General features: G+C 46.6%; 1 non-coding gene across 1 annotated transcript; it reads left to right on the top strand.

Annotated features, from left to right (window-relative positions):
• Positions 1-20,077: 20,077 nt before the first annotated feature.
• Positions 20,078-20,149, top strand: TRNAT-CGU (transfer RNA threonine (anticodon CGU)). Its single transcript has one exon. It is a non-coding gene; the product is annotated as a tRNA-Thr (tRNA).
• The last annotated feature ends 4,451 nt before the right edge of the window (positions 20,150-24,600 follow it).

The following is a 24,600-nucleotide window of genomic DNA, read 5'->3' on the forward strand; positions in this document are numbered from 1 at the left end:
GCCCAACGCAACGCATTGCTGTCGCTTTCAATACTTCGCTCTTCAACCAAATCTAGCCAATATTTTGACGCCAGTTACATCGTCTGTCCACATCTCACTCATACATTCATGCAATAATGCTCCGCTCATACCAACTTATGTTGTGATTTCTCCCACTATTGTCGTAATTAGCCAAACACGCTTAGTTCTTACTGACTCATTGCCAATCTAAACGTGCATTCGCGGCCACTTCACAAGGAATTCGGTTGTCTGCTCGGGCAGGAAAAACTACAGCAGAAGTTATTTCATTTCGTCGCGCCATCACGACAGCTGGAAGGGATCTAAAGCCAACTGTACCTTGTGTGGACAGCATTTATACAAATGTGCGCGTATCATGTAACTGGATATTCCTAGCTCTGCGTGGAATTTTAAGAAAACACGTAGAGATGCGGCACGCGTAGAGTACAACTGCCCACAGGTCCAAAATACCGCACGAATTCAAAACATCACATACCAAGTAAAAAGAAAAGCACTTGATGCTCCGAAAATAAAACACGCTCAAGTTTCATGCTTAAATTTTGAAATCTTGGTTTGTTTTTCTCCTTTCGCAGTAGCGGCTACATGGTATAACGACCTACTGTTTTGCGCAGGGCGAATATTTTCCAGCTGCGTGATGTTTTTTTCCCGCAAGTGGAACCCAATAATAGAAAGTGGGAATGTGAAATTGTGGCACCCAGACCAGCAAGGGCTTCACATAAATGCACGGAACCTTGGCATGACGTTGATGCAGGCAAGGAAAACAATGTACGTGCCTCCACGCCCGTACAGAGCGAGGTAAGATCCCATATACGATAGTAAAGCTGTCACATGTTTCTATGGAAAAATGCAAAATATTTCACGTCAAGTACGCCTCAAATGAACCGTTTTAGTTTGACATGCGTTCTATATTTCCGAGCTCACCGAGCTCTGTTCAGCCACCCTTGTCTATCCGGTGGCATTGAAGAGACTAACAGAGCTAGAGAGAAGGAGATAAAATAAAGAAGAAAGGCAGGGACGTAAACTAGAACAAAAAATCATGTTTGCAAACTTACACTGAGGGATAGGGGAAGGACATACAGAAATAGAAGAAAACGTTAGGTAGTAGGAAATCACAAGGTGGTGAAAAAATACTGTTTAGTCATGAACGTCATCCACATTCAAGGTTTTTTTTACCTGACTTGCGATGCTGTAGAGGTAAATGGTTCGGAGTCTCCTCTACGGCAACATTTTTTTTTTATAAATGAGTAAATTCTTTATTAATTCGTATGGATTAACGTCAAAACGAAACACTACAGATATAAGGGATGCCGTGGCTGTTCAAAGCAAGCGGTCCTTTCACACGCGACTCAACCGATGCAGGGGCGCGCTTTTTCAACTTGGCCACGATCGTAATTCAGTCTGGAGCGAAACTCGCAAACTCATTTTCAGGAGCAGAATCGCATAGCCACTGGACCACCACAACGAGTGCGAATAATTAGTAGGAAGTCCGATGAGTACAATAAAAACAAACAATGTAGGCACTCATTCAATATAATGGTTGTTTACACGTTGTAGTGGCTAATGTGATGATGGCCTGAAAGGTAAAGTTAATCTTTTCCACTTGAAAGCCGCTGGACATTCCACATAACAGGATTGTAGTGCATAGGGGGAAAGAATTCCGCTTCTGAAGAATTACTCTAAGCTGCGAAATACGATATGTCGTGACATGAACTCCCGCATCGTTTTTTTCATAGCTTTACAGATGCCGTTGTATTTCCGACTACGCTAAACGTATACAACTCCAGACTGTCCCATGTTACAATACTGACGGTGATAAATCTTGTTGCTTGCTGCTAGGGAATGTGTCCTACAGGAACGACATCGCGAATAAGACGTATTTTTGTCACTTGAGAAGCACTTCATAGTTTTCCATTTGGTCCTGTTGCGACGCCTGTTTCTCAAGCCTCGACCAGCGTTACTATTGTGTAGCGTGGCGTTGTCGGCGGGCTGCAGGTGTCCGGTGTACCATGGCGGTCAGGTAGGGACAAGACAATTTCTAGTGTGAAACTTGCACTGTTTATTAAATGGTTGGTGAAAGATTAAAAGAAGAGAAGGAATGGATTGAAAAAGTACATTGCGGGGCCCCTTAAATAGGCCCACTAAAGTTGTAAGGCATCTTGCTCACGTCAACGTCACGTGACATGCACTGAGTCTGGTCGCGGATAGGCGGCTGGTCCCTGCTCCCAGGTGAGCTTGCACAGGCTTGCCTCTTCTGGCGGCAACCTACGGAGTCTGGTCGGGGATAGGCGGCGGATCCCTTCTGCCAAGTGATTTGGCACGGCCTTGCCTCTTCTGGTGGCAACCCGCGGGTCCTGTTTGGTTCGCGGAAAGCGCTCTCTCCTGGAGTTGGATAGTTCGTGGAAACGGTTCTTCCCTTGGTCGCCTGTCATCACTTCGGGGCGCCTGGCAGACCGGGAACCGCACGAGACAACCACAGCAAATTAGGAATCCATCCTCCATTTCGGTTGAGCAGGGTCTTTCGAGCATCTTTTTTGCCCGGGGTGTTACGTGCCAACCGTAAGAGCATCTCCGGCGGGGGAGAAATTGGATTGGAGAAACTTTAATACGGCGGAGGAGGAAGATCCCGACGCGTAGGGGCCAGCAGCCACTGGGCGAGGGATCGGCGTTTCGACAGCAAAATTACCCTTAGGCGTGACAAACCCTTGGTTCGTAGCTGGTAGATTGCTGGGAGTCGTTCATCTGTCCTCGTGGCGCTCTTGTGCATTTTCTCCCTGGTCCGGTCCGGTGAAACTGCACTTACAAACCGGTCTCGCCACTGTTCGTCTCCTGTTTGGGCAAGCAATCACTCCAGAACATTGCCGGACCCACAACCACGAAGTAAGCGAGCACAAGGACACCCTCCCCAAAGACATACCAGGCTTTTCAAAAACAAAAGAAAACCCGCTACAGCTTTCCCATCCCTTTCGCGCGTCTTCCACCCCTAAACACTAAAAACAGCCATTTCTTGAAAGCGTTCAGACGTGGTTACTAAAATCAGCTAACAATCAACAACCACTTCGCGATAATAAAAAAAACGTATGAAAAGAATACAAACGTAAAAATGCCATGGAAACAAGAGAGAGCATGAGGCTTTCGATACTCTAGGAGAAACGACTGAGACCATCGGCATTGCCGTTAAGTTTACCCTTCTTGTAGCGAATATCGAAGGTGTACTGTTGAAGAGCCAAGCTCCACCGCAAAAAACGGCCGTTTATCGTCGACATGGACTGCAGCCATGTGAGAGGACAGTGGTCAGTCTCTATGGTGAAGCTTCAACCAGCGACATAACAAGCTAGTTTCTGCACCGCCCATCCTACGCAGGCGCATTCCCTTTCTGAGGCACTGTGTGCTTCCTCATGAACTGAAAGCTTTCTATTAGCGTACAGTACGCGGTGTTCGTTTTCGTCATCTCTCTTTTGACAAAGCACCACCCCCATACCACTGCCGCTGGCATCACACTGAACGATAAATGGCTTAGAGTAGTCGGGTGCGTTCCACACTGGCTGATTTGTTAGTGCTTTCCTAAGCATACTAAAAGCCTTTTCTTTTGCGCCAACCCATTTTACTATTTACGTTTCTGTTTTTCTGATAGCATCTGTTAAAGGACTTGCTATCTCGGAATAACGCCGGATATATCTTTGGTAATAACCTGCGAAACCAAGGAATGACCTGATATTCCGCTTACAGTACCCTCTGACTAAATTGAGCGTAGAGATGAAATTAGCACTGCTCACTTTCTCAAGCCTTTCCACGATATGCGGTATTTGGTAGGTCTGGTCCTTCAATATTAAGTTGATCCGGCGGTAGTCGATACACGGTTGCGGCTCCTTTCTTGAGACCTCAACCAAGATAAGAGGCGAGGTATAATCACTCTCTCGTGGCTGGATTGCACCTAGCTATAACATCTCGTTTACTTCAGTGGCAATGACTTGACGTTCATGAGGTGAAGTGCGATAATCTTTCGAATGAACTGGGTCGGTCCGATAAGGTTAACACGATATCGTGAACAATCGCAGTAGTCCTTCCAGGTGTGTCTGAACATATGCATTTAAATTCAAACACGAGTTCACTCAGTTCGATGCTTTGATTGGGATTCAACTGTATGCTCTACTAGCTTGTCAGTGGTGTCGTGAATGTCTTTTGTCCTGTTATGGATGTTAACTCCGGAAAGTCGACAAGCATCTCCTCAGGTTGGTTAAAGGACATGTTCACAATGGTCTCCCTCTGCCGGTATGAAATAATTGGTGTGGTACACTTGTGGTGTCCTTCGTTTTCCTGCTACCATGATTACGTACCTTGTTTCAGATAATTTCTGAATTATGTTAACCGGTCCTTCCCATTGAACCTGTAGTTGAGGATTTCAGGATCATTACCTTTCCCCAACTTCAAAGCGTAGCGTTCCAGCCGTCCCCCCATAGTATCGCTTAGCATTGCTTTGGGCCCTGCGCATTTCCTGCCCTGCTAATTCTTGAGAAGTGTGCAGTCGGTCTAACAGCTTTAGCACGTAGGCCACTAGCGAAGGGTCGTCCGGCCGGCCTTCCCAGGCTTCTCGAACTATGCGAAGAGGGGACCCTAGGCAGCAACCGTAAACGAGCTCTGAAGGTGAAAACCCTGTTTACTCATGCGGTGCAGTTCGAAGCGCGAACATTGCTGCAGGCAAGCAAACCTCCCAATCGGCTTTGTGCTCCTAACAAAGGGCTGGCAAAAGCCGTTTCATGACTTATTGGACTTTCTCTACCGCGTTTGGCTGCGGGTGGTACACTGAGCTATGAATAATTTTAATACCGCACGTTTCCAGAAATGTCGAGGTCAGTGCACTCGTAACGACGGATACTTGATCTAACTGGATTTCTGCGAGAAACCCCACTAGCGCGAAGATAGACAAAAGCGCGTTGACGATCTCCGCCGAGCTTAGTTCTTTGAGGGGCACCGCCTCTGCTAATTTTGTTGCGGGGCACAGTACAGTGAGAATATGCCGATAGCCAGACTGTGGTGCAGGAAGTGGTCCCTCTGTGTGTATCATGAGCCTGCGAAACCGCTCCGTGATAATGCGAACAAGTTTCATTGGCGCTTTAGCCTTATCTCCGAGCTTGTCTATGCATTGACGTGTGTCGCAGCTTCTCACGAATGCTCCCACTTTCCGAAAGCCGCCTGGTCAGTAAAATTCCTGCAGTAAGTGGTCCTTTGTTTTCCGAACGCCCAGATGCCTTGTCCAAAAGCCCCCGTGAGGCAAGTGCAGGAACTGCTCACGATAAGGGTGCGGCACCATGAGTTGGTCGAATTGCACTCCCTTTCGACTGGCGTACTTTCTACAGAGGACGCCTGCCCTCTTGAGGAACTTTACGTTCTGTGTGGCCACACCTTCTTTCGCGCCTGGCCTTAGGTTACGCAAGGTGGAATCTTTTCCTTGCTCAGCAATGAATGTGGCAGGGCTTACATTCAATAACTTTCTTCTGTATTCTGCCTCTCGAGACATTTCAGGCTGCGGTACTTTGCTGACCTCTTAATTAGCTAGTGTACATTCCGCAATATCGCCTGTAGGGCTGTCCTATTTGGTGCTGGTTGACGAATCATCCGTCAAACCTGTTTCCTCCACTGCTGGACATTCGTACACTGCCTTGGCCGCGAGCTCCCTTGCCTTGGAAAAAGTTAGGGCTTGCACTATCCCTTCATTAAACCCGATTCCTATGCGTCGCAGTAAATTCTCAGATTTCTTAGAAAACAAATATGGATACTGTGGCGAGAGATTTGCCGAGACGGAGGCTTCAATGTACAGTACTCCAAAAGGGCCTTCGATACGAATCTTTGCCACAGGGAGACAAACACTGGAGGCCTGTACGGCTTGTCTTATCCAAGCACATTCTCCGGTGAACTGACTTTCATCTACATACGACGGCTTCCGAGTCGCGAAGCACCCGACACGGTTTGCCGTTTACCACGAGGTCTGGAATGTACGGTTGTAGCAATTTCATATTTTCCTCGTTACTAGTTAGTTACATCAACCCTAGTTTGGGGTTTTTACACCCCACGGAGATATGTCCCGTCCGCTGGCAGTTCTAGCAAACTACTGTTTTCTTTGCCTCGAAAGCTTTTTTATTTTGCATTTCTGCCCTCTGTTCTGGTGACTCCTCCTTTCCTTTGCTCTTCTCGTCACTAATTTTTATTGAATCTGACCTTTCCTTGGATTTATACTGACTTGCCTTTCACCATCGCTCTGGCTTGCCAGGTCTATAATTATTCATCTCCTTCATAGGAGCTTCGTTGCCTTCGAACGCACGGCGAGTTACGTACTCCTCAGCGAGATTGACCACTGTCGTGATAGTGTCCACGCCTCGCCTATCCTGAAGCCAATACTTCATGTTTTCTGCCAGCCGGCAGTAGAACTGTTTTAAAGCAACGCACTGAATTGTCTTTTCGGTGTCGCCGAGTGCACCATCTTCTCTGAGCTATCCTTTCAGGTTTACCTCCAAGGTGTACGCGAAATCACAGTATAACTCACTTTTGGACTTCTCGACGTCCCGCAATTTTCGCCTGAATGAATTTTCGCCTGTACTTTTTAAGCAGATTCACTTTCACTTTATCGAGGTCATCTGCTTCTTCTTTACCCATGCGGGCAATGATATCAGCTACCTCACGTGGTAGCAACGTAAGTAAGCGTTGCGGCCACGTGTTTCTCACGAATTTTGCTTTCTCATACTTGCGTTCAAACTGCACCAGAAAAGAATCTATGTCCCCTCCTACTGCGTAGGGTGCCATCAAGTCTGTCTTTCTGCGCTCGCTTTTTCGTGCCTCTGTGCTAGTTCTGGTATTTTGAGCCTTCAGAAACTCAATATCTAGGCGCCTCATTTCGAGTGCGTCAAGTGCAACACGGCCAAGCTCTTCTTTTTCTTCTAGGTGCTTACGCTCTTCCTTCTTAGGCACAATTCTCTCTAGGCATTCCTTCAGATAACCGTCTCCTGTCCCGATCGTTTCGATCGCCTCAATAATCTGCGGCTATCTCTTTCATTTGGCAATTAGCAGGCCCAATTCTCTGGCTAATGTAAAGAATTCCGGCTTCTTTAGTGCCTTCAAGCTCATGGCTGCCCTTAGTGCTGCTAACTATTCACTCTGTAACAGTCTCGACGTATTAAAACTTCCGTCGACGGTTGAAAAAATCACTAGTCTGTACTTCCCCCCAAATATACGCAAAGCCAAGTGATATCTTAGTCAAGAAAAGCCGTGCACTCATCATATGCAGTCATGGATCCTGACACCTTCCTTTCGAACGTTGTCACCAGGACGAAGAGGAGACGACCTCTAAGATGTCGTCCAAAGTTGGGAACTCCAGGGTACCGCATCCCTCCTCTGCCAACCAGTTGTTGCGACGCCTGTTTCTCGAAGCTCGGCCGGCGTTACTATTGGGTAGCGTGGCGTTGTCGGCAGGCTGCAGGCGTCCCGTAGACCATGGCGACAAGGTAGGGACGAGACGATTTCTAGTGCAAAACCTGCACTGTTTATTCAGTGGTTGGTGAAAGATGAAAAGAAGAGAATGAATGAATTGAAAAAGTACATTGCTGGGCCCCTTAAATAGTTCCCGCTAAAATTGTAGACGGGATCTTGCTCACGTCAAAGTCACGTGACATGCGCTGAGTCTGGTCGCGGATAGGCGGCTGATCCCTGCTCCCAGGGGAGCTTGCGCGGGCTTGCCTCCTCTGGCGGCAACCCATGGAGTCTGGTCGGGGACAGGCGGCAGCTCCCGTCTCCCAGGTGAGTTTGCACAGGCTTGCCTCCTCTGGCGGCAACCCACGGAGTGTGGGCGGGGATAGACAGCAGATCCCTTCTCCCAAGTGAGTTCGCACGGGCTTGCCTCCTCTGGCGGCCACCCACGGAGTCTGGTCGGGGATAGGTGCCGAATCCCTTCTCCCAGGTGAGTTGGCACGGCAACCCGCGGGTCCTGTTTGTTTCGTGGAAAGCGTTCGCCCCGAGAGTTGGACAGTTCGTGGAAAGGGTTCTCCCCTTGGTCGCACACACAAAAAGGCCTGTCATCGCTGCAGGGCGCCTGGCAAACCAGGAATCACACGAGACAACGATAGCAAATTAGGAATCCATCCTCCGTTTCGGTTGAAGAGGGTCTTTCGAGCATCCTTTTTGCCCGGGGTTGACATGAAAACTGTTTACAGCGCAAACACATGCAACCACAAAGTATAAGGGACCTTATACTTGTCCCTGTCCCTTATACTTGTCCTGTCCCTTATACTTTGTGGTTGCATGTGTTTGCGCTGTAAACAGTTTTCATGTCAAGTATGCACCAACTCGCCCAGAAAGAAGTTTTAATGTTGCCCGGGGTGTTACACGCGAACCGCAACAGTCCACAGAAACTACTACTACTACTGCTAACTACTACTAACGCTACTACTACTAACACGCTTTTGATAAAGTGTGTCACATCCAATTTCTGTCGCACCCTGTATGCACCGTCCTTGCCGGCAATGACTGAGCCGACGAGGCTGGCAGAACCGCCCATGCAGGCTGGAACTATGACATGCACTTTTTTATCTACTAACCTTTCGAACATGTCCTGATGTTCTGCCCTATAGCTGGAGATGCCGCCAAATATTTCGCGCCCTGAGCGGATATTGTTTTTCTTCCTATAATTTCGGTTACACAATACGATCCACTACGTTTTCCACATTACAATAGGTGACACGCCTATGTGGCACTCTTGCGGAAGCAAAAACACGCTGCTGAACGTTTTTTCGCGTTTGTTTCCGAGGGGACGTTCAGAATCGAATTGTCCGGACAGCGTTAAATCAGCTGCACTCGAAGCTGTTTTCGAAAGCAAAAGCTATTTAACCATGCCCATTTTAGCTGCTGGTTCAGAAAGCAACGAGTCGCACTTTACTAGTGTCTCATTGCGACCACTTTCTGCAATACATAAGAAATTTGGTGCGTTATAAGGCAAAGCTATTCCAAACAGTTTTTATTCCAATTTGCAATTAGACCTCTTCGATTGGTCAGAAAGATTGCGGGCCACCCCCGCTTCGCCTGTCTGTGACACGCCGTCACGAAAACAAGAACTCCCCACTTGATATGACGTGTTCGCACTGAATATGCATGCCTGTTTAGACCGAACAATAGAAAAAAGTTGAGTCAGTCAAGCGTACGACAAAGGGGATGAAGGCGAAAGCCTGCACTCTCGTGAGACTGAGTGCATTACTCGTCATTTTCATTGGAATGCATTGTTACTGCCTGTTACACGTTTTCTCCCTCCAAAGGTCGTGGGTTCGAGTGCCTTATTTAACTATACCTTAATGGGCTGTGCCTTAATCAACGTCGCCATAATTAACACCAAAAGTAGTGGCTTCAACACATGACCTTCTCGATGTCAATCGGAATCAAATTTGATGACATGGCCGGTTCCGCCACATCTCCAAGTTGGATCGTGGGTGCGGCTGTCTTAATTACTTTCGCCTTAATTAATACCAAAGGTCGTGGGTTGGGCTCTCGACCTTTACGATGCCAATTGAAGTCCAACTTGGATATATAGCCACTTCGCCTATATCTCAACGTTGGTTCGCTTGAATTTTAGTGGCACAGCGCCATACAACGGATTTTTCGACTTATATAATACATCTAAGGCTGTCGTCTTAATAATTATTTATGATTCGGCGCCTTTTCAACCATTATACCTCTGTTGTTCGTCAAAAGCTTTCAAGCTGCGGCCACTTCTTCGGTTTGTCACGCGACGTCAGACAAAACCGCTATAACTTGTCTCGCTAAAGTGACGCGTTCGTGGTAAAGATATAATGTGTCGAATAGAAGCGATCTTTTTAATTGCCGGAGTCTGCTGCGTTCCGAGCGATAGAAGGTAGCTTCCGCCCATAGCTCTTGCATGAAACTAGTCGGAGCTCCCGGGGAGCATGGATTTATTATTATTTTTTTTTTGCATAGCACGATAACGTTATGGAGCCCTTTCGATGCGTATAGGAAATCGCTCTGCCATCGCTTCTTTGCTGAGGTTCGGTCCTAGCGGCATATTTAACGTTTCGTTGCACGCGGCCGTGATTTTCGGCTAGCCATGGCAAGCTAAGTAGGGGAAGCGGACCAATCGGAGACGCCGGCATCACCCTCTTAATCCGGTTATCTACTCTCACTACGCTAGTGGGCCCCACCAAAAGCAGCCACCTAGATAAGAATAACCGATCAAAGTAGGCAATGCGATTCGATTTGAAAGCAAACAAAAGTAAATTCCTATAAGCGAGCAGAACGTGTGGTTCGGCTTGTCACACAACACATCGTGTTATTGCCCAATGCTTGCCTCGGTGGTTACTTAAGTTTGACGCCCGGAGACTAGAATAAAAACAGATTACTTTAGTTTGACTTTAGAGGGCCCTTCACGTTTCCTTGAAACTACTGTTCTTTCTGTGCCCTTCCTTCTCTTTCTTTGTACCATTATTTCTTTTCATGGATGCAAGGTTGCAAGCCGAACTTGCCTCTGGTTAACCTTTCTGTTTGTTTTCTCTCTCTTGGCACTTCAATGTCGCTCCGAGGCGGTGCGTTTCGCTTTGTGCATTGAAAAACATGGAGACACTGGGAACGTGCTGGCAAATCACTTCGTTACTGCAGCGGGGGGTTTATTTTCACGAGCTGGCCGACAGCAATTGCAGAGGTGGGACCTAAGCTTGTTCGCTAAAGGCAAGTAAAGCTGGAACCGCATGGCGCGTTTTCCGCGAGCGAAAAACCTGAGGCGCGGCGAACGCCCGCGTTGGCGCCGACGCGCGAGCACCCGCACGAAAAAAGGGAGCTGCGCTTTCGCTTCGCGTTTTCCGGGTTGCCAGACAACGTAACTCCCAATGACATGAATTGTCCGTTACCGCACATATAATATGCCCTTAAACTCACAGAACACTGCAATAAAAATAATCTTAGTGTAATTAGACAGCGACATTTTTGTCCGAAGTGTATTTATCAAGCTTAATTTCAAGCAGCAAGATTGTGTGCGATACTGCGACTATGTACCTTCCGCATGGTGAGAGGCCGCTACTTGTTTACAATTTCACATAGAATATAGTGTCGGCGGCTTACTACCGAGCAGAAGAGGCGATTGCTACTATGAAGGGGGTGCTGGGGGCATCTGGTATACCGTCTACGCATAGGGTATCTGCTAAAGCTCGCCAAGCCTGCTCACGTTTGATGTTGTTCTTGTAATTGCGGTCGCGTACGTCCCACAGGACGCGACGCTTCTCCACTTCAGTTATTAGAGCCTCGTCGAAGGTTGCTTTGTCCATTTTAGGTGAACACGATGCGCGAACCAACACGACGCCCGAACGAAATCACGGTAGCACGTGCTTTCTTTGACGCACGAGTTGTGCCGAGAAAAATAATTGCGCCAGAGAGGTACCGTTACAGTGGCTGGAATAGGGGGAGTGTGAATACAGCCCAGCGGTTCCTACGGGAACGACAGTGCAGCCTCATGACACATCCGCGATGTGGCGCGCGCCGTCGTTTACACGCCTAGCTGAGCGCATGGGAGGCACATATGCCCACGTTTTCAGCGCTTTTTGGGTCATTTTGAGTGGTTTCCCTACGCTGTGCGCTTTTTCTGGCTTGTTGAAAATGTGCATGTGATGAGCCGACGTCAAAGCCACTGTTATGTGCCCGGCTGCACAACCGGGTCCAAATCGTGCAAAGAGAAGCTGTCGCTTTTCGGTGTGCCCAAGGACGAGGGGCTTTTTCTGAAGTGGCAGAGGAATATCCCAAGAGCCGTCAAGCCCCTTGAACGGAACGCCGCCTTTGCGAGCTTCATTTCGATCCTCAGTTTGTGTTATATCATTTCGAACACAACATACAAGGTGAGACGGTGCGCTTGGAAAGAAGAAGACCGGTCCTTCAGCCCGATGCCGTTCCAACGAAGTTCCCGAACGTGCCGAAGTATCTCTCGAAGCCCGTGCCCAAGAAGAGAAACCCAAAAGAGCGACTGGACCCCCAGGTCGTGCCTTCAAAGAGGCGGCGAACAGTTCCGCAGGACAGTGACATTTCAGCAGAGGCACCCGCATCTGGCAAATCGGACCTACCAAGAACTTCGGATGCCAGAAACGTCACCGTCCCATCAGACAAATGGGGAAAGCATGTTTTTTGTGAAGAGCCGCTAACATTATCGTATAGTGTGTGCCTCCCAGGGCCGAACATGGGTCTCCTCCATGCTCAGAAGCTTGTTTTGTTCCGCAGCGAGAGCACCGCTGTCAAGCATCAGGTGTTAGTCCGGGGTGTGGAACTCACGGCGATAGACGAGAAATGCGGTCCAGCGTCCGTGCTGCAGGAGGTTGATAGCACAATACTTATTTTACAATTAAATAATGATCAGCGTTCAGAGAAACGTCTAGTTATAATTTCATGCTCGTTGGACATCCACTTTAATTCAAGCCATTTCTACAATAAGAATCAAATATCACGAATGCGACTACTGCCTTCATGCTGTGCAAACTTTTTGTGCATAGAACTAGTGTAAACGACAAGTAGATTTTTATGGCAAAAAGTGCGAATGCGTGAAAGATCCCAATCCCATAGTACGCGATGGTTGCATTTGGCAGTCTACTGAGAGGCAAAGTTGAATCGCGATAAAGAGCGTCACTGTGTAGCGCATCGCTACTGTGCTGGGGCAGTAACTAAAGCGCAACCAGCGTGGTAGCAGTGAGCAAGTTTTATCGATCGAAAACTGATGAAAGGAGGAGGTATACTAATGTATCGTCACTGCCATTGTAGCACGCAAGTGAACGTATTGCAGTCCGGATATACTAATTTATGAACCGAAAGAATTACTGCAAATTTGCGTTTCTAGCGCGAAACGCATAGCGCGCCCGCAGGAAGCGACGTGTAAGCAACCGCCAGCGCCGCCTCGCGGTTGCACCGCGGAAGCACACGAGAGCGGCCGCGTCTTTAGCACACTCCCCCTATTCCAGCCCATGGTTCCAGCCACTGTAGTTCCGTCGAGATGCGCAGATAGCAGGGCCATTTGGTAGCAAAACCGAAAACCAAAATGCCACGTGACCAAATGCCACGTGATTTACCTGAACTCTGATTGGCGGACGCTCCGCGCGACGCGTTTTTTTCTACTCCGAGCAGCAGCACGCAGCGGCGCGATTTCATGACGGATCATGGTGGGCACGCGTCAAAATGACGCGCGCGTCCCACCATCCGCGCGTCAATCGCGCCTGAAATCGCGCCAGGTGGTTCCGCCTTAAAGCGGGGGCTACATGGGGCGTTTTTCTCCTGCGATTATCGCGCGCCAAAAAAAAAAAAAAAACACGCGCTGGCGGGACGCCGGCCAGGCTACATGGGGGCGTACGAGCGGCGAACGCCGCCGCAGTGTGACCAGACAAGGCAAAAATGTTTTGGCTACCACTAAATGAACGAACAATGCTTATATGTTGTTTGCTTGTGTTATAATTAATAAATTATGCAATAAATACCCCACTAATATGTCTATACACATTACCAGGTATGCTTTCGCCGACGTAGCCATGGTGCTGACCAGCGCACGCGTGCGAAGTGTTCAAGGGACGGCAAGGAACGCTGAGACGGCTGGCCGCTCCCGCCGAAAACAGACGGAAGTGACTCCGACAGGCACTTCCGGCAGCGTAAGACGCGTGCGCGCCGCGTCAAAATCTAGCCGGTCCTGATCGGCGGCGGCGGGCGTTTTTCTCGACGTCGGGCGTCAAATCGGCACCCGTGAGGCAAAAATCGCATCAAAAACGCTCCATGTATTCCCGGCTTAACGCTCGCATAGGAAAGCATTGTGCATTCAAACCTATATATAATACGTGAACACGTATAAATAAATTCCATTTCGGGCAACTTTAACGTGACGCTGGAATTTAAACAAAAGCCGTTTTTCTAGAAAGGTGTCCATGTTTGTGTGCTCCTGAAAAAATTGATATGGCATTAAACCGTTCTAGACTAGGATCCACATCATGGCGTTGCTTACAACAGGACTGGTTAAAACAGCCGATCCGTTCTAAAGGAGTCAGAGGGCTTTAACGGATACTGTTGCGCGCAACAGTGTTGCCTGACCCTGCAGCCCGCAGTCTGACTTCTTTAAAAAGCGGTCGAAATGTGAGATGGCTGAAGAAAGCTTGGTGCTGTCATAGTCAGGCTTGCGTTTCTTTTTTAATCCATAAGGATTTCTATGCTTACCAAATGAGAAAAACCGTCCGTCCATCCGTAGGTCCGTCTGTCTAGCAAGAGGATCGCCTTCAAGAAAGCACCCCCAGCAGTGACCTAATTCAGTTTCGCGCTGCCTCTCGCTTCAACGCCAACGAAGCGGCGAGAAGACGGCACTCAAGGAGCTCTCAGCACACGCTGGAGTATGCGCCTTTCGCAGATCGCTTCCAAGACGGGCGGCCGCGCACCTCTCTTCAACACTAAGCGGCGAGAATACAGCGCGCGAAGCTATCAGCAGTCGGAACTCCCTGTCCGCCTCGCAGGTCGCATTCAAGATACATTGCGCTTGGCCGTGCCATACACAGCCACCGCCGGAGTACGTTCAGTCACGGTTCATAACGGTTCGGCGCGGATTCGTAAGGAGCTAACGGCTTATAGTGATTGGAATGTCATCAGCGCACCTGGCACCGCCACCTGCAGTACATCGCTTGCGTTATCAATGGACCTTGCGCCGCGATCCGCACCAGTTCATGTTGCCGGAGCGCTGTCGTTTGCGTCGGCTTGATCACGTTTCATAATATTGATGATGACATCGGATGAGCCATCGGCGCAGTGAGGTGTACTAGGATGGTCTGGATGAGCTGGATGAGATGAGCAAACAGCACAATGCTTACGCGCACTTAAACAAGTTCCAGGGGAGTTTCTGCGTGATCTTTTCTTTCTTTTCGTTCGTTCAGACTACGTCTATTTGTGCTTACTTATTCCTCGTGGCATTACTTCATATGCTCTGCAAGAGTTTTAAAATTTCGGAGCTGAATGTGTCTGTCATATTTAAGGAAAATGGGTGCTATCGAGTGGATGATTGTCGGAGCTCCATATAGCGAATTCGACTTTGTTCAGCTGTTTTCGCACATGATGAATGTTGGATGCGTGAATAACAATAAGTGAATACATACAATAATTATTTTACAAGTGGTTGTCCATAAATCATAAATAGTAGCGTATCTGCAAGATAAAGCAAAACTACAACTCTGCTGCGCTTACAGGCGGCGGAAGCATTTTTAGGAGCACAATTTAAGTATCGCGCTATGCAGTGAACGTACTGAACACGAGCATGCACTGCTCAAGGGTTGTCGTAATCGTGCTGCAATTATTGTCAGCGTTCTTTTGCTATCGAGGCTATATATCCTACTTCAGTTGTCCAATTTTCCAACTCTCCAGTGATAAGTGGAGCATTCGGCTTACCTGACAGTGCGCTTTTTAGCAGCGCTTAAATCGACAAGCCTCCGACAAGCTCATACATAACGGCAGTTTCCCGGGTCTCATGCAATTCTTAGTCCTTCACTAGATGCAGCACACCACTCCTCTGGCATCATCTTTACAACAACTGAACCGTATTCTAATCTCAGTTGCTGATTTCGCGTTCTCCTCGCATGCGGCGTCTGCTCCAAATCCCAATAGCTCGTTCATCGCTGTGATTACTGGGCTTAATTACTTCTGAATATTGTTGATGCAGCAGTAGTTCAGATTCCGCAAAGATGTATATACTATAAAAGGACGCTCGCTGAGCCGTGAGCCAAAATAATCAATTATTTGTGCTAGTTATAAATAACTAATCTGGTACTTTAAGCATGTTAAATCAGTTCCGACTGCACAGAGAGACGGTCATGCAATGTTTCCATGGCGGCCCAGTTCCGCTAACTACAAAAGCCCACTGAACGACAGAAATCAAGTGATAACGTTGAAAAATAGCGCCTGCGCCACCTTGAAGTGAAACAGAAGACATGGTTGATATGTTGTGGTGCTCGCAATAAATGCTGCCGCATAACAGCAGTGGTTCCCATTGCAACTGCTATTGTTAGCTCAGAACGTCCCTCTAGAACTCACATGCTCGTAGTGTAACAACAGAGATGATTGATGATTGCACATATGGCGCCCAGTAGTAACCTCTACGTTAAAGGCGCAAATTGAGGGCATCTAAAACAACAATATCTGAAACAGATCACCACTGAAAATGGTGATATTGATTCATATAGCCTATGTTGTCCTTTCATAAATGCTGGTAGAGTGTGAGCAAAAGCGTTTTTTTCCGCAGACTGGTTTTCAGACAATTTTGAACGAGGCTACGGGCGTACGAAAATAACCTTCAGGACTAGCATCCTTAAACAACTGCAGGCACGGAAAAAAAGCAGCAAGAACGCTTGCCACGCGGCATTTCAGGTTCGTATCTACAGTAAGAAAGCAAAATAAACGCGATGCTTCTAAGAAATGTGCTACGACAATGGGAAAAACACGTATCAGGTATTATGTGTCATGGGGCCCTATAACGTAAAACTATTCCAATATGTTTTTATTCCGATCTCCTAACGACAAATTTGCGTAACCGCCGACGCAAACATCGGGCGGTCACCCGCATCGTTGTCTTAACAGACCAATCAAACGCTCTCCTCGTTTATAGGAGGTCACTTTTGTTTGCTTGAAAAGCGAATAACATAGCCTACGCTGTGCGACTTGTCTCATCTAATTGGCTCACAAGAGGCGAGGAGCCCGCTCAAGTGGAGAGGAATTCAATGGGGCCGAGCCACTGCACTGAAAATCGATAACCGGATGAAGAGGGTGGTGCCGGCGTCTGCGATTCGTTCGCTTGCCCTTACATAGCTTGCGGTGGCTCGTCGACAATCGCGGCGGCATCCAACGGAAGCTTAAGAATGACGCTAAAATGGATCCTCAGCAAAGAAGACTTGCCATAACGAGGTCGTAAACGCGCCGAAAATGCTCGAACACGTTGCACGGCCACGCAAAAGATTTTAGTAGACGCAAATAAACCCATGCTCTCTGGTAAGTGCGAGTAGCCAGTGCATGAGCGATTGGTGGCAGCCATATTTTATTCCTTTCGAAAAGGGGCAGCCTGCGGCTATTCAGAAGAAAATTCAGTTTTGTTCGACATATTAATGCATCTTTAACGGGTACACGTCCCTTTAACGCGGTTAGTTTTTGAGGTTTTGTGACGTCGCGTGACAGGCAGGGGAAGTGGGTGCAGCCCGAAACGCTTGACCCATAGCCGAGGGCTAATGGTGAAAAGGCGTCGAATCACAAATAACTTTTTTTTGTTCGGTGAAATCACGCATAATCAGCGTGTACAAGTCTTATCAGATGGACAGCTATTGCGGGAATAGAAAAGTTTGGAATAGTTTTACGTTATAACGCCTATGATCTGCGAAGGCAACAACAACAAAAAAAAAACGCCATGAAAGAGCTTTCTTTCAGCCGGCAAAGTTCATCTTTAGCTACGTCGACGTGCTGCAGTGGTCGTGCGAACTTGTTGCTATGCAGCAAGCTTTTTGGTGCTTTATTGTGAGCAAAATGAAAATACATCCGTTTACTTCCGGAAGGTAATGTGCTCGGCACACTTTTTTTATTTACCAATTATTCCAGCCACATGTGTTTTCGTTGCCCTCTTCGCCAAAGTAAAGCTACGAAAGCCTGTTGCACGTCAGAGCCCCTGGGATAGGCCAGTGACCTCCCACGGTAGCGTCGAACGACAGCTAAATGTTCTTTTTTTTTTTTACCAAGTCGGAAGGATCGACGTAATCACAGCTGTGTGCGGCAGACGTCCACGATGAAGCTTACACTGTGGCTTCCGCATGATTTTTCTGGAATTGCTCTTTATAATAATGCCTACGGAAATGTAAAAATACCCATCGTACATAAGCGGGTGCTCGCCAGACATGAGATTAACTTATTGCTGTTTGTGCTATTATGAAACACAATGGCCTAGTAACAAGAAACATTCACTCTAGTGTAGTTTACGCTGGTCTGCTTACGTGCTTTGAGGAAGTGTTTAACAAGCAATAATGGGGCTTTAAAGGACCCGTAATGTCTTGCAACCGAGTGTTCTTGTTTCGTACAAGGAAAGCATATGAGAGGAGACATACGGCAGAACGCGTTTTCTTGTCTCTAACTCTTTGGTGAAGGAAGTTCAAGAATATCCTTGTACGAGTTCTTTATTAACCAATGTCTTCAACGCACTTGTTTTCCTTCGAATAAATGTGTTACACTTTTTCTTTACACCTATATTTCTATGCATAAACATCAAATGGGCCTCGTTTTTTTTTTTATTCGGGACTACGAGACTCAGATGCTTCGGGTAATCAAATGTAAACTGGGAGGTAACATCTTGTGCAGAGAAGTTTAAGTGATCGTTCTTTCATTTCAGAGATTATTATCGCAATCTTGGAAATTATGCATGATCAAAAGTCTGATAAAGGATGAGAGAACACTGTAGCCCACATCAGGGCAAATAAGTAATTATAGCGATTACTTTCCTCCATCATTTATTGTCACTCGCACTCTCTCAATCACATTGTTAAACCCACCGGTTTCATGCCCAAAGTCCGAGGACAATTCTGGAGCTAGGACGTTAGTGCGCTGTTGTATAAATCATCAATCTTGCTCTCTGGAATTCGGTTAGAACTAATTCGAGATTGTTTCTTGGGGGGGAGGACTACATGAAGCGCGCGAATGGATGGATACGTGGATACGTGGAATATGCCTCGGCCATTAATTAGAATCGCTCGCCTTCCTCACCTCCAGTCCGTTTTTTTTTCTCCCTAAGCAACAGCCCCCTCACAGACACAAAAAAAAATGTCAGATGCCGCGAAAATCCCGATTGGTAATGCTTCAAAAAAAAAAAGATCGACTGAGACCGCATGTAACGAAACTTCCTGCGCGGTTACGCCAGAGCCAGCTGCTGCGACGGTAATATTTTTCTAATTTTCTTATTTTTTTCTGCTGTAGAAGAAACTGAAGGGGAAAAAAGAGAAAAGAAGAGCAGCGGGAACCCAGCGCGCAATGGTGGCTGTGCACTTGCAGCGGCGGCACCCGCTGTGTTCAGTACAGCTGCGGCCAGGCTGCTCTCCAACGAGCCAGATTCCAACGTCAGTAAGCGTGAGTTGGGCGGGCAAGTCGGACATTTCTTCATCGCATTTGCTTTTGTTTAGGATTCTTGCGCTGGAGTTAGTACAACTGATATAAACTACTTAAATTTTGGTCAAGACCCCCTGCATGGCATCCCGAACGACGGCAATTCATGAAAAGCCCTCAATTTAATTCTTTTTTTGTGTAGTTCGAATTTGAATACGCTCGAGTCGGAATAGTAGCCTCTTTAGCACCGGATTACTACGTATTGGCGCCAAGCTCACCCTACTAATATATATACATATATATATATATATATATATATATATATATATATATATATATATATATATATATATATATATATATATATATATATATATATATATATATATATATATATATATATATCTGTATATATATATATATATATATATATATATATATATATATATATGTATATATATATATATGCCCGAGAAGCAAGGAGGTAAGCCGAGGGGACCGATTATTATTAATCATATCAAAAGAAGCCAACAAAGACACCAACAGGGGAAATCAATTGTAGGTACTAATTATTTTAAAATAACGATAAATTAATGAGCAAGGAAGTGCATGAAAGGACAGCTTGCCGCAGGTTGAGAACGATCCCACGTCTTCGCATTACGCGTGCGATTTTCTACCAGTTCAGCTACCACCACCCCGTTTTCCCATCCACTTTCTGGGGTATTCGTCTGTTGCTACTGGAACAAACCTTGGGAGTGTTAGCCAGTGCCACCGCTCAAGAACCTGGGCAGCAGATGTGGAACATCCGCCGCAACGATCACGTACTCTTGACGCCTCCAGCAGAATGCATGTTCCACACCCGCCGCCAAGGTTTTTGAGTCGTGGCGCTGGCCAGCACTCCCAAGGTTAGTTCCAGTAGTAAGACCTAATTACCCCGGAAAGTGGATGGGGAAACGGCGCCGTGGTAGCTCAGTCGGTAGAGCATCGCACGCGTAATGCGAAGACGTGGGATCGTTGCCCACCTGCGGCAAGTTGTCCGTTCATGCACTTTCATGCTCATTAATTTATTATGTCTTTATTTTAACTATTAAGTACAAGTAATTTAGCCTGTGCTGTCCTTGGCATGTTTGGTTGGTGGCTTCTTATGATATATATATATATATATATATATATATAGATATAGATATAGATATACCGTAAAGGGTGTTCAAAATTAGGCTTTATGGTTTCCTTAAAGTTAGTCACTGCGAGAAACGCGAAGGCCACCTGAGCAAATAAGTTACGCGGCCAGGGGTACACAAACCGAGATGATAATTATCAATTATCTCCGTCGGCAGCCCAAGTAACTAAAGTCGAATAATTGACCATTTTGTTGACTGCAGTAAGTAGGTGTGTTTGTATTGAGCAGTTAGAGGCAGTCGTGTTTCTACACAGTATCAGTTTGAGGAATTCTTCTAGCGTGTCTGTGCTCGGAGATATCCGGTCCCAAATTTTAATAGTCGTTCGCATAATTACGCATGCAAGAGAGTTAGAATCGGCGCAAAGCTTCTCCCTGACGTGACGTAGCTGTGGCGTGCGGCTTTTCGTCTGACAACGGGGCGGAGGCATTGGCAACAACGATAACTGTCCCCCTTCCCCTCTCGGCTGGCGAAATAAAAAATCGTAGAACCCGGAACCGCTGTCGTAACACGTGACCACGCAGCCTCTAACGATGGCGGCATCTGCCATGCCGAGATAATGGCGCGAGCGGAGAAGCCCCAGAGCAGTGCGCGTGCATAAGGGTGACTAGACGAGGCGGCACGGTCCTTGCCTGGGCTACGCAAATACGGTGACTGCTGCTTTCCAACTATTGTAAGTTTCATCGAAATAAAGAGCAACAACTGCACCGCACACCGCGCTGTCATCATATTGATTTCGCCAGCCGACAGGGGCAGGGGAACAGTTATCATCTTTGGCTATACCTCCGCCCTGTTGAGACTAAACTCCTCACGCAACAGCCGCGTCACAACAGGAAGGAGCATTGCGTCGATCCTCACTCTCTTGCATGCGTAATGATGCGAACGCAAATAAAACTTGTAGTTGGATATCTCGGAGCCCGGACACGCTAGAAGAATTCTTCTAACTGATGGGTGCATGGATGAATGTATATATGGTAAAAACAGTGCTGAGATACGCGCTCATGGCGCTGCGGGCCGCTCCCAAGTTGGGATGGGCAGGCCGAGCCGGGTCGCCGCATCGGTGTCTCTATGGACGGCCCAGATTTGGCCCCCCATAGTCGCCGCTTCGCAGCGAGGTATGCCAACTTGACTGGTCTGCTTGATCTCTGCCTCGTAACGAGGGGCATCGCCAGAGCCTGTTATAAGCTGGCTGAATTTCCGCACTGAGGGCAGGTGATGTTGTGTAGAATCACGACTGCCTCTAACTTTTCAATAAAAACGTACCCCCTTGCTGCAGTCAACAAAAAAGTGAATTATTTAATTTGAGTTAATTGGTCTGCTGACAGCGATAATTATTACCTCGCTTTGTGCCCCGCTGGCCACATAATTATTTGTAGAGGTAATCATCGCTTGTTTCGCAGTGCCTTACTTTAAGAAAACCATGATGCTTAATTTTGAACATCCGGTATATATATATATATATATATATATATATATATATATATATATATATATATATATATATATGAGTGTGTGGATATTAGCTTCACGAATAGAAATAAAGAAGTACTTGAAGCAGATATAGCTAGCTACTACTGAAAAGCAGTGTTTTATGTAAATTACGAACCTTCTTATCAGCCATGGCAGAGAAAATTATGATGAACTTGCCATTGATTACGGTGATATTTGCATTTATTTTTAAAGCCAGAGTGCATCGTACTATTGTCCTCACCTGGTTGAATAAGGCGTTTCCTTTTCGTAGCATAAGTGAATACCCAAGGAAACCGTTTTTTTTTTTTTAACTTTTACACAGTATTATTGTGTGGGCCATTGAAAAACAACCTTCAGATATTGGCGCTCTCAGGCACTAGGATGAAAATGAGCATGAGCACGCAACTATGAGCTCATCCCGGGGATTTCTGGATAAGTGGAACATATTTAACGCTTTTGTTCGAAGTTTCACCTCCTGGAGTGTATGCATCAGCCTAATCGTATAACAGTACGTTTAGTAGGACTGGCTCGTATTATCAGGTGCTTAGTGATAGAATAACGAATTTAGGATTAATACATATTCTCACATTATGAAACCATGATTGCTTTTGCAATACCACAAAGTATAAAAATGCCAAACGTGAAAGCGGGAAAATTCCATACGATCATCTTCCAGTATGGAAAAAAAATTCTTTCTTCCGAATAAAGCAAGGCAGCTTTTTTGTCTGACTGCTCTCGTCTGTACGTATATATTGTTCGAGACTGACATTTGTCTGTAAAAGTGTAGAAAAAGAAGAGACCGAAGTGGCATCATTCATTTCCTGGTATCGTGTCTTTCGTGTATGCGACACGGCAGTGACACTTTTTGTAGGTATCTACGTTACGTGAGAAAACATCCTGGCAATGCCTGCCGTGTGATGAGTCAGCCCATCCATTGGTACGCAGCTGCGCACGTGGAGAGGCGGGGGGGATAACACCATGCCACCTCTTAACGCATACGCTTTGTCACTTTCTATGGGGTGAGCTGCGGCGTCATGCGGCTTCTATGTTCGTCGCCACATTTTTCCTACTGGCCCAGACAATACTCCCACATACTGCAGGGCTGTGAAGGATAGCAGTAAGTTGCCAGCATTGACTGCTTATAGTAAATGCATCGACAGTTTTTCATTGTTAAAAAATTTAGATATAATCCAAAGAAAATGTTCTTGCTCGATCTGATGATGCTGTTTGATTTTCCGTGACATCGCTTGTAAGAAAACTAGGGTTCCTGTAAAATCTGTGTATTCTGGTTTCTTTTGTGTGATGTAACCATCGATGTCTGTGGGCAGTGCACGATCCTAGCAGCGTAGGTTTGACAATATTTGAAGATATCAGCAGCAATCCTATCCAAGGAGGATGCGTATGTATGACTAATACCGGGGCTAAGGAGTCACTATCTTCACGAATGGCAATGTTTTCTTGCAGTTTATGTGATTTCCTATGCGAAAAAACTGAATATGGCTAATCGCCTGAATATTCGACGAATCATCTTGACCTATTGCCTACATTGTTAACGCCTTTATATCTCGAGAACGAGTAACGGAGCTACTCGGACGAGAGTATATGGTCCACAGAATGTCGCGTTGTGAGATTCTGGATATTTCTTTTATGTTACTATTAGTGTTATACAAGAGGAAGCAGGAGGAGAACAAATGATGGAGACGCGTCGAGGAAGATCCTCCTCTCGCAACGCTGACCAGCTGATCTGAGGCACTGAACTCGATTTCCTTCGTTTCAACTTCCTATGGTAGTGTTATAAGATTTCCTGGCAACCATACTTTATTAGCGTTAAATTAAGGCTTGAGTGTTGAACATATATTGCTTTAAACTGGCGCCAAGGAGGAAGCCTTTAGGTCTATGCTTGGTGTCTCGCTACCAGCCTGCTTTAAGCTGAATAAGTAATTACAGTAATAGTTGTACAAATAGCAACAGCAGCCTCAGTGCGCGTAACTGTAGTACCTGTAACATAAACGCTGCAGAAATAGCAGTTGCTCAATGCTCCATCAATACCGCTAGTATATTTAGTTATAAACTTGGAACTCCATCATCAACCCATGGACGAAAGCCTCGCCTAGCGATCTCCAATTACGGACATCTTGCGCTAGCTGATTCCCAGTTATCCCTGAAAGTTTTCTAAGTTCATCACGCCAAATAATTCTCCGGCCTCCTCGACTGCATCCGCGTTCTCTTTGCAGCCCAGTGTGTAAATCTAACAGAACGCCCGTTATCTATGGTACGCACTACATGGCCTGCCAAGCCTTCTCCTCTTTTAAGTGAACTGCAGTATCCGCTGTTCCTATATGCTTTCTAACCAGTGACATTGTCTTCCCGTTTCTTGAAATTACGCCTAAAACTTTGTGTTCTATCGCTCGTTGCTTGGTCCTTAACTTTTCAAGCTTCTTCATTTCCCTCCATGTCTCGACCCTATAGGTTAATACTGGTAGATTGCAATGATTGTATGCTTTTCTTTTCATTTAGGGGTATCAGTAAAGTTCTGGTCAATTGTGCTCAAACCTATTATATTACTGTTCTGTAAGTTTGCATGTCATGATGAGTCTCTTGGGAGTAGTTGATTTAGACAAACGTACCGAGGTCCCTCATAATAATTCGGCATATAAAGTGTCTCAATTATTATTTTATTTTGTTGCGATAGCAACACTCCAACCGTATTTCTGCTGCCGCCGTCGCCGTGATGTTCCGTATTAAGTCCAAACGCAAACACATCGTCGCCGCGCGCCGTACGCTGTATGTGCGAGTGAAAGCTTGCGAGAGTCAGCCTACGACCGCGGCTCGA

This window comes from Dermacentor andersoni, chromosome 3 (assembly GCF_023375885.2).
Source record: "Dermacentor andersoni chromosome 3, qqDerAnde1_hic_scaffold, whole genome shotgun sequence".
In the NCBI taxonomy this organism is placed as follows: domain Eukaryota; kingdom Metazoa; phylum Arthropoda; class Arachnida; order Ixodida; family Ixodidae; genus Dermacentor; species Dermacentor andersoni.